This window comes from Dipodomys merriami, unplaced genomic scaffold (assembly GCF_024711535.1).
Source record: "Dipodomys merriami isolate MVZ:Mamm:240054 unplaced genomic scaffold, mDipMer1.0.p SCAF_1031, whole genome shotgun sequence".
Taxonomy (NCBI): domain Eukaryota; kingdom Metazoa; phylum Chordata; class Mammalia; order Rodentia; family Heteromyidae; genus Dipodomys; species Dipodomys merriami.
The window spans coordinates 424-17,054 of NW_027202307.1; the positions used below are offsets into that span (position 1 = coordinate 424).

At 43.7% G+C, this 16,631-nt stretch overlaps 1 long non-coding RNA gene across 2 annotated transcripts; it reads left to right on the top strand.

Annotated features, from left to right (window-relative positions):
- Window positions 1-3,590: 3,590 nt before the first annotated feature.
- LOC138810427 (uncharacterized) lies at window positions 3,591-14,254 on the top strand. Of its 2 annotated transcripts, XR_011367127.1 has the most exons (6): window positions 3,591-3,673; window positions 4,085-4,309; window positions 8,104-9,171; window positions 9,598-9,713; window positions 12,556-12,709; window positions 14,160-14,254. It is a non-coding gene; the product is annotated as an uncharacterized lncRNA (long non-coding RNA). The 2 variants fall into 2 exon arrangements; XR_011367126.1 differs by lacking the exons at window positions 3,591-3,673; window positions 4,085-4,309 and having other exon boundaries at window positions 7,824-9,171.
- The last annotated feature ends 2,377 nt before the right edge of the window (window positions 14,255-16,631 follow it).

The following is a 16,631-nucleotide window of genomic DNA, read 5'->3' on the forward strand; positions in this document are numbered from 1 at the left end:
ATTTAATTTTTAAAACCAGTACCTCATAGTTTTGATTGTTATTTACTTGCTGTTCATTGCTTTGAGCATGTCAAGATGCAATATTTTTTTCAGTGTTCTTAAACCTGCTCTCCAGAAACATGACAAGTGGGTTAAGATTATTACTAGCATTGTCAATTTTTTCTGAGAAAATATTTTTAGTATATATTAGTATAAAATCTCTGTAGTTTAAAAATTATTTATATAAATTCAGTATGCAACATTTTATGCTAGCTCTCCAGAATCCTGCTCTGTATGACTTACAGAACATTTATTTTTACCACTGAAGTCATAAAAGTTGTTTTCCATATCCTCTGTCAAACTTAACTACAGGCAAAAAGCAGTAAGAAATTACCTGTCAAGGGTATAAAGTTAACCCCCCAAAATCAATGGCTTTTCTGTATGCCAACAAAAAGTATGCCAAAGAAAAGTGTGGCTGAATTTAGGAAAGTAACTCCATTTGTAATAGCCCCACAAAAAATAAAATACCTAGGAATTAACTAAACCAAAGAAGTGAAGGACCTCTATGATGAAAACTTTAAAATCTTGAAAAAGGAAATCAAAACAGAACTTAGAAAATGGGAAAAACTCCCATGCTCCTGGATTGGAAAGATTAACATCGTGAAAATGGCAATACTTCCCAAGGCTATCTACAAATTCAATGCGATACCTATCAAAATTCCAACCTCATTCTTCAAGGAAATAGAAGAGGCAATCCAAAAATTCATATGGAACAATAAGAGACCCCGAATAGCAAAAATGCTCCTCAACGGAAAGAACACTGCTGGAAGAATATCAATACCAAATTTCAAACTCTACTATAAAGCCATAGTAATCAAAACAGCTTGGTATTGGCATAAGAACAGACCTCAGGACCAATGGAATAGAATTGAAAACCCAGAAATGAACCTACAGACCTATAGCCATCTAATCTTCGATAAGGAAGCTAAAACAATAGAATGGAAGAAAGACAGCCTCTTCAGTAAATGGTGCTGGCAAAATTAGCTAACAACTTGTAGAAAACTAAAGCTAGATCCTTATATATTACCTTGCACCAGAATCAACTACAAATGGATCAAAGACCTCGAAGGCAAAGCAGACACTCTGAAAACATTACAGGATGGAATAGGAGAAACCCTAGGTCTCCTTGGCTCAGGCCGAAATTTTCTGAATAGAGACTCTGAAACACAACAAATCAAAGAAAGGTTGGACAAATGGGATTGCATAAAGTTGCAGAGCTTCTGCAAGGCAAAGGACATAGCTAGCAAGATCAATAGAAAGCCCACCGATTGGGCGAAGATCTTTAATAGCCATACAACAGACAAGGGTCTCATATCTAGAATATACCTGGAACTCAAAAAATTAAATCCCCCAACAACAAATCTTCAAAGAAACAACTGCCCAATAAATAAGTGGACTAAAGACTTACAGAGAAACTTCTCTGAAGAAGAAAGAAGGATGGCCAATAGACACATGAAGAAATGCTCAACCTCCCTAGCCATAACAGAAATGCAAATCAAAACAACATTGAGATACCACCTCTCCCCAGTTAGAATGGCTAAAATCAAGAACTCTAATAACAACAGATGCTGGAGGGGATGAGGACAGAATGGAACCTTATTGCATTGTTGGTGGGAGTGTAAACTTGTTCAACCAGTTTGGAAAGCAGTATGGAGGTTCCTCAAAAGACTCCACATAGAGCTCCCCTATGACCCAGCAATCCCACTTTTGGGCATTTACCCAAATGTTTACAAACAAGACCACACTAAAGCTACCAGCGCGACTATGTTTATTGCAGAATCATTTACTATAGCTAAGATATGGAACCAACCCAAATGCCCCTCAGTAGATGAATGGATCAAGAAAATGTTGTGTATATATATATACACAATGGAATTCTATGCCTCCATCAGAAAGAATGGCATTGCCCCATTTGTTAGGGAATGGAAAGGCTTGGAAAAAATTATATTAAGTGAAATAAACCAGGCCCAAAGAAACATAGGTCCCATGGTTTCCCTTATTTGCAATATCTAGTATATGTCTGAGTCAAGCAGAAAAGGTCAGATAAGGTGATGTTAGGGAAATGAACCCTAAGATATGTATTCAATTTTTTTTCTTTTATGCAATTGTTTCTAACACATTTATAAGATGATTTCTTTGTTGCTTTGTATGTCCCTCCCCCACAGTATAACCCCTGCTTTCACTGTATTTGATGTTGGTATAATTTGTAGAGGTGAAGGGGAAAAACAAATCATTTAACTAGGGATACAGGTGGAACCATTGCAACAATGAGATATACAAGTAGTTGTGTCCAAAACGAACTTGACAACTTTGGTGCCGGGGGGGGGGGGGGTGGGAGGGAGGATGAGCAGGGATGGAGGATGAGAAGGGATGGGAAGGGGAAACAAAGGCTACAATGCTTGATAAGAAATGTACTCATTATCTTGCCCATGTAATTGTAACCACTCTGTACAATATTTTCATAATAAAAAAAAAAAACCTGTGAGATATCTTGCCAGTGCTAGGTCATGCCTGCAATCCTAGCTACTCAAGAGACTGAGATTTGAGGATAGCAATTGAAAGAATGTCCAGACATGAAAGTCCATTAGATACTTATCTCCAATAAACCACCAAAAAACTACAAGTGGCACTGTGGCTCAAGTGGTAGTGTGCTAACCCATAGCTGAAGAACTGAGGGACAGCGCCCAGGTCCAGAGTTCAAGCTCCATGACCTATATATATATATATATATATATATATATATATATATATATACATACATACATATATATATGTATGTATGTATGTATACATATATACATATATTTATATGTATGAATAAATGACCTCTCAAGTAGAATAAACTTCAGGTCCATAAAATCGGAGTCTGCTTCTGAGATACTTATATTTCATATATGGTTTTTATTAGAACAGTTATATTAAAATTTGACACAACTGTACTAAAGATATAAAAGCAAATTACTTTTTTTCTGACCTGTGAGGGACAAATAAAGATTGAAAAAAAAACATGAAAAAAAAGTTACAAAGAAGCACAGGAAACCATACAAACTAGGAACAGAAATGAGAATGACAGATCTGGATAAAACTATCATTTAATCCTGGGTGTCTGGTCTCTTCTCATTTAGAAGCTGAGTTGAGTCATTACAAAGTCTCCAATCTCAGGGTAGGTTGTAATTAGATATAGACCATGTTAAGTGAAAAGGGCAGTGTTTTCACTTCTGCCCAAGGATAGGCTCCACTGAGAGATGTCCCCACCGTGGCCATCCTAGAATGCCTAGTCTCCAAGTAGGACAAGGGCCATTGGCCAATGTCCTCGTGGTCCTCACATGGTTGCCATGGTAGCAGTAGAAGCATCTGTGGATGGGCCCAGAATTCCTTGACAATGATCCTCCTGGCCCAAGTGCATAACTGCCGGTGGGTTTGCCCTGGGCTCTGATTGGCCCATTTTCTCACTGATGTCAATGGCCTGACTTCTGATTGGTCCAGTTCCTCCTGATGTCACAGGCCATTGTGAGGTATGCCCAGCAGGATACATAAGAGGCAATTGCCCTCCAACTCTGTCAGTTACAGCACTGGGAGCTTTTCCTTGGTGACCCGCTGGACTAAGTCAGAGCTACTTGGTTGCTTTCTTTGGGTATGGGGGTTGTGTTTGTCTTGTTTGGGTTTGGGGATTTCATTTACTAGTCTGGGGGTTGTATTTACTTGTTAGTTTACCTTTTCGTAAGATTTATTAGTTGGCAACTTCATTGAGATCATCTTAGGTAATAGTTAAGCTTGATCACTTGTCATCTCAGCTGAAAGATGGTAATGTACAACAAAGTCTCCTTTAGCTCTTCCCCCAAGAAGGAGTTGATCACTGTACAACTTGACAGAGATCATCGACTATGGCTGCTATGGCTATGTCAATCTGGCCCATCACCGCCTCACAGACACCACAGTGGTGGTCAAAGTTCTCTGAAAGAAAGAGCTGGAAAGCCATGAGATAGAAAATGAGGTGGCCTTTGTGAAAACTGTACGTCACCCACACATCATCTGATTATTCCAGGTGATGGAGAATGAAGACTGTGTGTACCTTGTCACTGAGCTGGCCACTCGGGGTCATCTCTTGAGGTGGATCAAAAAATCCTCCTCCAGCTACCTTTTAGAGTTTGAAGCCAGGAGGCTATTCAAACAGATCACGAGTGCTGTTGACTACCTTCATGAGAATGGAATTGCACACCTAGACCTGAAGGCCAACAACATCCTATTGGATGCCAATCTCAATGTCAAGGTCAGTGAATTTGGGCTGAGTGACAGGGTGACCTACACAAATGTTCCTACACAAAATGTTCGATGGGTACCAGGTGGACATTTGGGACTTAGGCGTGCTATTGTATGTGATGACAATGAGAAAGTTCCCATTTGAGGGGAGTAATATGGCTGACATAGGGTTACAAGTCCTAGAGGCCAGTACACTGTTCCCCTTCACCTATCTGCAAAGAGACAAGATCTCCTTTCTAAACTGCTGACTGTGGACTTCAATCTGAGGCCTGCTATTGAGGAGATAATGGAACACCCATGGCTGGCTCTAGGTGTGGGATTTGGCCTGCTTCCTGATGAGCCACTGCCTGGCAAGCTGGATCGCATTGTCAGAGTCATGTGTGACATGGGGTACAATGTAGCTGGCATTGAAAAGGCAATCCAGGACAGAGAATTCAATGAAGCCATGGGCACCTACCTGCTCATCCAAGAAAACTTAAAAGAGAATGCCAGAATTGTGGAATCAAAACTGATGCTTTTGGATAGTCCATCTGGCACAACTCCTGAGGACAATCCCACCACAACTCTCCCTCCACAAAGGAGAGCCAGCTTTTTTGCAGGACATAACGCCTTCAGCTTGTCCTCAGAATTTCAGTTACACAATGATGATGATCAGTTACCTCTCAATAAAACCCGAAGTGCCAGTCTGCTTGTCTTTCCTCTCTACTCCCTGCAGAGCTACAGTTCCAGCTTAATGTTGGGCCAGGATTCTTTTAGCTGCTTGACAGAATGGAGCATTCACACTCAGTGGAAAATGCCCTTCCCTCTGGGCAGCCTTAGGGGGAGGCCACAGCCCCCAGGTGGAATATTAGACAGGGCTGGAGGAGGGTGGCTAACAGGATAGTCACCATATTTCGCAGAATCTGCTGCTGTGTGAAGGCCCCAAAGTAATGTCCACAGATTGAAAGTAAAGCTGTCCCAGAGAAAGTGGTGCAGAACTCTGAAACAGCACAATTGAAAACCACCAAACTCAGACTTTCAGGGTGACTCTAACTGGGTTGTGGAAAATCTGAGAGGTGTGGATTTGAAGAGCTGCAGGAGGAGAAGGAGTCATGCAGAAAGTTCACACTGCAGAAGTCTCTGGCCAGCATGGCCAGGTTGTGTGACAAGTGCTAGGGGATTCTCCAGCTGGGATTCCTTCCCAAGAAAGGACACTGCACTGGCTTTCCAATGCTAAAAGATAAGCTGAAAGGTGATCTCAAGCTGCCTGTACTTTCTGAGCTGGCTAATTCCACATCGATCCCTTACTTGAGTATTGTCACTTCATTGAACAACCTTTCACATTTGTCCCTTGAACACTAAAGATGCTTTTGTCCCAAATGCTGCAGCAGGTCATCATCTCACCTTTTATGTATGTTGCTTGTCTGCCTATTTACTTTCTAGTTCATTTATTTAGGTTTAAAGTGAGACCCTTGATGCTATAGGAGCCCATGGATCTGAGGGGCAAGAGGCATCCTGGACTCTGCTTCTCTTTCAGCAGTCTTCAGGTGAAAGGGTACAACTCCTGAGCACACTAGGTACACTGGCTGGGTTGGAACATAAGAGCAAATCTTCACTGGGAATGGAGAGGGACCTGTCTCCATTCACCCCATACACTGTCAGTGGTTTCTGCCCCAACTTTCCTCCTATTCAATGCAGTTTTCTGTGGGTGTGATTTCTATCTAAACCTCATCATTATCCCAACATAATACCATCATCCAAGAATCCCTTATTTCAGACTTGTTTATTTGCTCACAGTCAAAGAGACCCTATTACCTAGACAGGTTGTTTGATTTGCAACTTCTCCCCCTCCCCAGGAGCCCCCATTTTCTTTAAGGGGAACCAGAATGTTGGGTTAGCTGTGTTTCAAATAAGAGAACAGTCTGAACAACCAGAGTTCCTGTTAGACTGGCAAAATATATGAAGTAGAATGATACCCCTTCCTTCAAGGTAGAGGTGAAGAAACCTGTGAAGGAGCAGGATTCCTGAGAAAGTATGGAGATACAGTGGTGCCTGTGGATGGATGCCTGGGTGGGCTTTGCTAGTGGGTGGACCTTGGCTGGGCTGACTGTTTCTGAGCATGAGCAGAAACTCGGTAAGATTGGATGTGGCCCTCGACCACTGCGTTATATGTGTTGGCTCAGCTACCGGGGGGGGGGGGGTTTAACAAGGGAGTGATGGGGAGCAGTTGGGCACACGTGGCCTTTGCTATTTGTGCTCTGAGTCAATAGGCTGAACCTGCAGAGCACACATGACATTTGTGGAAGGAAGTGAGCTGGAGCTCCTGGTAAATCAGATTCAGCTCAGGGCCATTTGGGAAGCAAATCTCCCCTCAAAGAATGAGATGGGATTCTGGTGGGCCAAAAGGAGGGGCCAAAGGACAGCCCAAGGAGGGCCAAAAGAGGGTAAAGGATGGGCACCTTATTGAAAGACAGGACTGACACTGATGCTGTATTACAACTCAGAGGAGGATGGCCAGGAAAGGAACTGAGGAATCCTGAACTCCACATGGACCAGTGTTTAGTGAAGAGGGTGGGTGGGGAGGGAAGTACTGTGAATTTCCTTGATTTCTCAATGCTTTTTCTTTTCTCTCCATGTTTGTTTGTTGTGTGTTTGTGTCTGTGCACCTGTACTGGCTCTGGGACTTGAACTCAGTGCTTTTCTCTCTGTCTCCTTTACTCTCTCTCCTTATCTTCCCCTTCTCAGCTCTCCACCCCATTCCATCTACCTTCCCTACTTTTCTTTCTCCCTCTTACATTCCTCGTATTCTTCCCCTTTCATTCTTCCCTCTCCTCTTCTCTTCCTATTTCCTCCTCCTGAAATCTTCCTGTTCCATTCGGTCTCCCTCTCTTCCTGCTCTTGAATCAGTCTCTGACAATGTTTGTTTCTCTGTCTCTCCTCTCTCTGTCTCTCTCTTTCTCTCTTTCAGTTTGTATGGTCATAGCTGGTTCTCTACCACTTGAGTCATACCTCCCGGCTTTCATTTCTCTAGTTAATTGAAGATGGAATTTCCTAGAATTGCTGTATCTGTAATCTTACAGGTGAACTTGTGGGATAGCTAGGATTACAGGCAAAAGCCTCCAGCATCAGGCAAACACATTAGACTTTGTTAGTTTGGTGTAGCAGAGGTTGTTTTCTCAGTTATTATGAAAGGGATTTGTGTACTTATGTAAGGGACAGCTGTGTGAGGGACACCTTACAAATGGTTGTGGAAGGAAGGGGGTGGTGGCATAGTGTGCAAATGGACAGGGAGGAAGGGACATGTGCACTGCACAAAGGGTCAGCGCTGAATGTTCTATTTTGGTAGAGATTCTGGGAGTCTCCTGAGAGGCCCCCAGCTGACACCCGCTTCCCCAGAGCACAAGGTTGTGGGCATGATGCTTCCTTTCCCCTGGCAGTTCCAAGGGGAAGTGTCTAGGCCTCATGGAAGAGTAGACCCTAATTTTTCTGCTGAGGAAACTGGCATGCTGGGGGAGCTGATGTTCAAATATTCAACTATTCTTTTTTTGTGGGGGGGGTCCGGTCGTGGGGCCTGAACTCAGGCCTAGGCACTTTCTCTCAGCTCTTCAGCTCAAGGCTAGTGCTCCACCACTTGAGCCACAGCACCACTTCCGGCTTTTTTCTTTTTGCTGAGGAATCGAACCCAGGGCCTCATGCATGCAAGGCAAGCGTTCTACCACTGAGCCACCTTCCCAGCACAAATATTCAACTATTCTAAATGTCACATCTCCATTTTAGGAATCACAAAGTGAATGAATTAAAATAAATTCCCTTCCTTTCACCTAGAGGTGGTGAAGGAACAGGAGACCTGAGAAAGCATGCCTATATAATGGTGCCTGTTGATGGACCCTGTCTGAGCTGACTGCCTTCCCACATGAACAGAAATCCGGTGAGAGTGGATGTGAGCCTTCATCACTGTGATGTTTGTTTTGGTTCAGCCAGGGCACTATATTTGCACAGAGAGTCAGTGCTGAGGGCCCATGCTGCCCTTGGGTGACAATGTGGGATGGGGAGGACTTGGGCACAGCAGGCCTTTGCTATGAGGGGACTGGACTCAGAGGGCTGAGCCTGCACTGCATAATGATGAGATTTGCAGAAGGAAGGCTGTGGCTCCTTGTAGACCAGTGGTGCCGCTCAGGGGTATTTAGGGAACAGAACTCTTCTCAAAGAATGAGATGGGTTTCTGGTGAGAGAAGCAGTGAGGCCAGAGTGGTCATATAGCAGGCATCTTGGTGATAGACAGTGTTGACATTGATGCTGAAGGAGAGCTGAGAGGAGGAAGCTAAGGACTCTTGTACTCTGGATGGAACCATCTTCAGTGAAGAGGAGGGTGGGCAGGGAAGTAATGTTGATTTCCATCTTGTCTCAGTCCTTTTGTTTTATTTACTTTCTTTTTGTTTGTTGTATGCATGTGTTTGTGAGTGTGTGCTGGTACTGGCACTTGAACTCAGTGATTTTCTCTTTCTCTGTCTCCTTTGCTGTCTCTTTTTTCTTTCCATTGCCTGTCTCTCTCCCCTTTTCCAGCTAACTTCCCTCCAGGTCATTCATCTTCTCCTCTTCTTCCCCTTTCCCTCTTCTCTTGTTCTGTTTCCTCTCTCTTCCTCTGCCTCAAATCTTTTTCTCTCCTACCCCTCTATATCTTTCTCTTTGAGTTTGCATGTTCATAGCTGGTGCTCTACCACTTGAGTCACTTGAGTCCAAGCCAACATTTTTCTTCTTAATTGAAAATGGAGTATGCCCAGGATGGCTTTAACTGTGATCTTCTGAGCATCAGCTTCTGGGAGAACTATGATTACAGGCATGATCCACCATCAGCAGCAATGCTTCTGACCTCGTTAACCTGGTGTTGCACAGGTTTGTTTCTCTGATTGAGAAAAGGGATTTAGGTACTTATCTGAGGGCTGTCCATCAAGGTGTAAGAGACAGCTTGAAAATGGTAGGGGAAGGAAAGGGTTGATGGATTTTGGGGCAGAATGGACAGGGAGAAAAAAACGTGCATGGTGCAAGTATGTCAGCACAGAGAGAAGTCAGAGGTTTTGTAGAGAACCTATGCATCCGCAGAGTCCTCCCACTGACACCCCCTTCTCCAGAACACCAGGCTTTGATCAGTTCTTATTTGAGGTCTTTAGGCCTCATGGAAGAATACCAGAGCCCAATTTTTTTCCTTAGCGAATCATCTTGCTAGGAGAACAGAGTTTCAAGTCTGAGAACATTCTGAACATCCAGAGCCCATTCTGAATGACAAAAATGTATGAATTAAATACTTTTCCTCCTTGTCAGCAAGAGGTGGAGAAACCTGTGAATGAGCAAGAGACCTAAGGAAGTATGAAGATATAGTGGTGCCTGTGGATGGACCCTGCCTGAGATGACTGCATCTGGACGTGAGGGAAAATTCGGTAAGATTGGATATGTCCTTCCAGCACTGGGTTATTTGTATTGGTTTAGCCAGGGCCATGAGATTTCCACAGAGAAGGTTTGGTGCAAGCTCCTGCTGTCTGCCCTTGGGTGACAAGTGTGTGATAGAGAGGATTTGGGCACACCTGGCTTTTGCTATGTGTGCACTGATGTGAGGAGGCTGAGCCTGTAGAGAAAACTGATGAGATTTTCAGCAGGAGGTGGACGGGAGCTCCTGTTGGATCAGTGGTCCAGCTCAGGGATATTCGAGTGCATATCTCCCCTGAAATAGCAAAATGGGATTCTGGTGAGAGACCAAATAAGGGCTCCATGAGGGAAAAGATGCGTACAGGGTAAATGACTGGGTGGACACTAAATGTAAAGGAGAAGTGACAGGAGGCAGGTTAAGAAGGGAGCTGAGGAATCCTGAATTCCACATGGGCCGTTCTTCAGTGAAGAAGGTGGGTGGGAAGGAATTACTGTTGATTTGTAAGATGGCTTTAATTTTTTCCTTTTGTATGTTTGTTGTGTGTATGTGTTTGTGAGTGTGTGCTGCTACATCTCAGTGCTTTTATTCTTATGCTGTTTCCTTTCCCTTCTCTGTCCTCTCTCCACTTTTCTCACCTTCCCCCTGCCTTGCCCCGCCATCTCCCTTCCCTTGTTTTCATTCCTCCCATACCTACTCCTATTCTACTTCTCCTGTCCCTCTACTTGTTCTCCTACCCTCTACCATTTCCTCTCCCTCTCTTCCTGCTCTTAAATCTGTCTCACTCTCTTTCCCTCCCCCTCCCTCACTCCTTCTCTCTCTACACATCTCTCCCTCTTTCCCTTTCTCCTTCTCTGTCTTTCTCTTTCTTCTCTCAGTTTTCATGGATATGTCTGGTTCTCTTCTGTTTGAGTCACGCTTCCAGGCTTGCATTTCTCTAGTTACTTGAAGATGGTATCTTCCCAGCCTTGCTGTAAATGCAGTCTTCAAGTTGTCAACTTGGGAGATAGGTAGGATTACAGACAAGAGCCTACAGCATCAGGGAATGCAATTGACTTTGTTAATCTGGTGTGGCAAAGGTTGGTTTCTCTATTTTGAAAGGGTATTTGTGTATTTATGTGAGGGACAACTGTGTATGGTTCACCTTACAAATGGTTGTGGAAGGAAGGCAGTGATGGGTTGGTGTAAATGGACAGGGAAGGATGACTTTTTTGGAATCACAAAGTGATTAAAACATACTCCCCTCTTTTCAGCTAGAGGTGATCAAGGAACAGGAGACCTGAGGAATTATAGAGATAAACTGGGGCCTATGGAAGGACATAGCCTGGATGGACTTTGGTTGTGGATGGACCACACCCATGGATGGACCCTGCATGGGATGACTGCCTTCCCACAAGAAAAAAAATTGTTAAGATTGAATATGAGCCTTCACACTACAATATTTGTATTGGTTCACCTAGGGCATTTAGAATTGCACACAGAGGCAGTGCTGAGGACTGATGTTGCCTTTGGGTAACAAGTGTTTGATGGGGAGGAGTTGGGAAAATCTGGCCTTTTCTATGTGTACAATAGGTCAGGAGGCTGAACCTGCAGAGGAGACTAATGAGTTTAGCAGCAAGAGGAGGGCTGGGGCTCCTGGTGGATCAGTGGTACTGCTCAGGGCTCTTTGGGGAGAGCAGATCTCCCATGAAAGAACAAAATGGGATTCTGGTGAAAAATTCAATGAGTGCCACAAGAGGGAAAAGATGGGTACATGAGAAATGACAGGGTGGACACTAAATGTAAAGGAGAAATGACAGGAGCTGAGGAATCCTGAATTCCACATGGACCATTCTTCAGTGAAGAAGTGGGGTGGGAGAGAATTACCATTGATTTCCATGATTTCTCAATCCATTTTCTTTTATTTTTTCAGTTTTGTTTGTTGTGTATATGTGTTTGTGAGTGTGTGCTGGTACATCCATGCTTTTTTCTTATGCTCTGTTTCCTTTCCTTCTCTGTACTCTCTCCACTTTTCTCACCTTCCCCCTTCTGCCCTCTCTCTTAACCTTGTTTTTATGCCCCCCATAACTACTCCTACTCTATTTCCCCTGTCCCTCTTCTTATTCTTCTCATGCCCTCATTCTCATTCCCTCTTCTCATGCCCTCTTCTCATTCCCTCACCTTCTCTTCCTGCTCTCTGGTGTTCCTTATCTCTCCCCTTCTCCCTCTCTGTCTTTCTCCCTTTTTTTCTTTCTCTTTCAGTTTTCATGGTCATGTCTGATTCACTGCTTGAGTCACACTTCCAGGTTTGCATTTCTCTACTTAATTTTCCCAGACTTGCTGTAAATGCAGTCTTCTAGGTGGCAATTTGTGGGATAGGTAAGATCACAGGCAAGAGCCTACAGCATCAGAGAATGCATTGGGCTTTGTTAGTCTGGTACGGCAAAGGTTTCGTTCTCTCATATGAAAGGGATTTGTGTACTTTTCTGAGGAACCACTGTGTGAGGGTTACCTTACAAATCGTTTTGGGAGGAAGAGGATGGTGGGTTGGTGTAAATGGACAAGGAAGGTTAACTTGTGCACTGTACAAGTGCATTGAAAGGTGTTAGAGTCTTAGTAGAGATTCTATGAGTCCCCAGAGAGGCCCACAGATGACTCCCCATTTCCCAAAACAGCAGGCTTTGGGCATGGTTCTTCCTTTCCCCTGGCAGTTCCCAGTTAAAGACTAAGCCACATAGAGGAATTCAGAGCCCAGTTCTTCCCCTTACAGAACCAAAGATCTAACTTAGCCAAGTTTTAATATTTGAACATTCTGAAATCAAGAGTTCAATTTTGGAATGACCGAGTGTTTGAATTAAAATACATTCCCTTCCTTTCAGGTAGAGGTGGTCAAGGAACAGTTCAACTGAGGAAGCATGGTGATCTACTGTGCATGTGGATGGATGGGGCTGGATGGACTGGGGTTGTGGATAGATCACACCTGTGGATGGACCCTGCGTAGGATGGCTGGCTTCCCACAAGAACAGAAATTCAGTAAGATTGAATATGAGCCTTCACTACTAGGATATTTGTATTAGGTCAGCCAGGGCATTAGATTTGCACACAGAGGCAGTGCTGAGGAGTGATGCTGCCTTTGGGTGACAAGTGTGTGATGGGGAGGGGTTGGACACACTTGGTGTTTTATATGTGTACACTGGGTCAGGAGGCTGAGACTGCAGAGCAGACTGATGAGATTAACATCAAGAAGGAGGGTTGGGGTTCCTGGTGGATCAGTGGAAATGCTCAGGGGTATTTGTGGAACAGAACTCTTCGAAAAGAATGAGATGGGTTTCTGGTGAGAGAAAAAATAAGGGCCAAAATAGGCCAAATAATGGGTACCTGGTGCAAGACAGGGTTGATACTGATGCTGCAGGAGAGCTGAGAGCAGGAATGTAAGGAATCCAGAACTCCTCACCAATCAGTTTTCAGTGAAGGGTGGGTGGGGAGGGAAGTACTGTTATGTCCATTATTTTTCCATACTTTTTATTGTCTTTCTTTTAGTTTATCATGTGTATGCATTTGGGAGTGTGCTGGAAGTAAGGCTTGAAGTTTGTTCTTTTCTCTTTCTGTCTCCTTTCCCTCTGTGTCCTTTCCTTGCAGCCTCCTTCTACTGTCTGTCATCTCTCTTATGCCCACATTCCTTGACTTCCCCTACTCTCCTCCTTCTAATCATTTTTTCTCCATTTTCCATTCCTTCTAACGAGCTCCTTTCTCCTGAATCTGTTTCTCTGTCTTTATGTATGTGTGTATGTATGTATTTTTCTCTGTTATTCTCTCTGTTCATTTGAGTTCTCTTTCTCCATCCCTCTCTCTCCCTCCCTCAGTTTCTCTCTCTTGGCCATGGGCATGTTTCTCTCTAGTATTCTCCCAGTGGAGTCACACCTCTAGGTCTGATATTTCTACTGCGTTGGACATGGAGTCTGCCCAAGCTGGCTTTATCTGAAATCTTCTCAGTGTCAGCATGTGAAATAATTAGGGTTACACACATGAGCCTTCAGCCTTCAGTTGGTTTCTTTGTTTTTACAAAGGAATTTGTGTACTTGTGTGAGGGACAACTTACAAATGTTTGGGGAAGGAAAGGGTGTTGGTTTGGGCTGCAAGTGGAGAATGGACAGGTAGAGAATTACATTTTCACAGTGCTAGGGGGTCAGCCCTGAGAGGTGTCTGATCTTAGTAGAGATCCTGTGAGTCCCCAGAGAGGCCCTCAGCTGACACCCCCTTCCCAGAGCACCAGGCTTTGGGCATGGTGCTTCCTTTCCCCTGGCAGTTCCCAGGGGAAGCCTATAGGTCTCATGGAAGACTAGTAGGGCATGATTTTTGTCCTCATGGAACCACAGTGGGGAGAAAACTGAGTTTCAAATATTAGAACACTCTAAACTTGCAAAGGTGATGTCTGACATTACAAAGTATACAAAATAAAACATTTTTTCTTCCATTCAACTAGAGGAGAGAAGCCTTGGAAGGAAGCAAGACACCTGAGAAACCATGGAGTTACAATGGTACCTGTGGATGGACCCTTCCTAGGACATAGAGAAATTTGGTAAGACTGAATATGACCCTTTGCCCCAGGATTATTTTGCTGATTCATCCACAGGCATCAGACTTTCCACACAGAGGTACTGCTGAGGGCTGATGCTACCCTTGGGAGACAAGGGTGTGATGGGGAGGAGTTGGGCACACCTGGTCTTTGCTATGTGTGCACTGGGGTCAGGAGGCTGAGCTAGCAAAGCCAACTGAGGAGGAATTCACGAGGAGATGGGCTACAGCTCTCGTCAAATCAATGGCCCAGCTCAGGGGTATTTGAGGAGAAGAGCTCAGATCAAAGAATGAGATGGGTTTCTGGTGAGGGAAGCAATGTAGGCCACATTGGGCAAAGGATGGGCAGCTTGCTGATAGACAGAGATGGCAGTGATACAGAAGGAGAGATTTGCGGAGGAAGCTAAGGAATCCCGAAGTCCTTAAGGAGCAGTGTTCAGTGAAGAGGCTGGGTGGGGATGGAAATATTGTTGATTTTCATAATGTCTCAGTGTTCTTTCTTTTCCTTTTTCCTTTTTGTGTGTTTTTCTGAGTATGTGCTGGTACTGGGCTGGCTATCAGTGCTTTTTTTCTCGTCTTTCTGTTCCTTCTCCTTCTCTTTCATCTCTTCCCTTTTCCCATTGTTTCTTGCTTTACCATCTCTCTTCCATCCTCTTCTTCCACCACATACCATCTCCTACTGCACTTCCCCTTCCCTTCTTCCCCTCACCTCCTGCTTCCATTTCCTCTCCCTCTCCATCTGGTCTTGAGTCAGTCTCTAACCCTGTCATTTTCTCTGTCTCTCCTCTTTGTCACTCTATTATTCTCCTTTTTGTGCTTTATTTATTTGATTATTTATTTGATTAGTATTTATTTTTGGTCATGGGGCTTGATGTCTGGGTCTGAGCACTGTCCCTGAGCTCTTCAGCTCAAGGTAAATGGGTCTACAACTTGAGCCATAGCACCGCTCTGGATTTCTGGTGGTTAATTAGAGATAAGTATCTCATGGACTTTCCTGCCAGGGCTGGCTTTAAACCTTGATCCTCAGATCTCAGCCTCCTGAGTAGGTAGGATTATAGGTGTGAGTCACCTGCACCTGGTGAGTCACCATGAACATGATGTACAGAGGGGTTATATAAAAGAGTGCATTTCTCTCTGGGTGCTGGTGCATCCTAGTTACTCAGCCTTAGGATCATAATTCCAAGCCAGCCCAGGCACAAAAGTCCTTATAAGACTCTTATCTCCAATATCCACTCAAAAATTTAAAGGAATCATGGCTCAAGTAGTAGAACAGTAGCCTTGAGCCATAGAGGATCAGGGACAGTGGCCAAGCCCTGAGTTCAAGCCCCACAACTGACAAAAAAAAGAGTGTATTTGTTTTTAAAGATTGTTATCCCTTCCCTCGCTCTGTCATTGCCACTCAAAAGTTGTATTGTTCATTTTCACCATAGGGTCTAGTAAGTAGTGCTGATCTAATCCATTATTCTGATTTATACCCCTTCCTCTTCACCCTATCACTTTCCCTCTCCCTGTTCCACGCTCCCATGCTTCTTTTTACTTTCATGATCTTTTTAAACTGTCCTTTGTTTTCTTTTTTTCTAATTTATATAGTGAGAGAGTATTTGCTTTTGTGAGACTAGATTATTTCATTTAACAAGATAACCTTTCATTCGATCTATTTTCTAGCAAAGGAAGAGAATTCTACTCTGTTTATGGCTAAGTAATACTCTGTTGCCTATATAATATTTGATATAATGTCTATAAGTATGTTATACTAATGTATTTAGTATATTTCTTTAAGGGGGGATCTGGTCGTGGGGCCTGACTCTGGGCCTGGGCGCTGTCCCTCAGCTTTTCAGCTCAAAGCTAGCACTCTACCACTTGAGCCACAGCTCTACTTCCGGCTTTTTTCTTTTTGCTTATCGGGTACTGAGGAATCGAATCTAGGGCCTCATGCATGCAAGGCAAGCGCTCTACCACTGAGCCACTATCCCAGCCCCTGTATTTAATATCTTTATGTTTATTTATCCTTGTGATGATGGTCATTGAGGCTATATTCATGATTTGATTGTTGTGTACAATGCTAATATAGTTGTGAGTACAAAAATAGCTCTGTGGTAAGTTCTTATTAGTATGTAGCCATCGTATGGCTGTATTGTATGGAAAATTTCATTTCATGAGGCATTTCCCTGCTGATTTCCATTGTCATGAACAAATACATTCCTACCAGTATCCTGGCTACATTTATTATCTCTTTTCTGGAGATAGAATGTCTATACTCATATATTCCTTCATGCAATATTTTTCTGTTGTTGTACAAAATTATGTGGTTTATTATGACACTTCTACACACACACACACACACACACACACACACACACACACACACACACACACACAG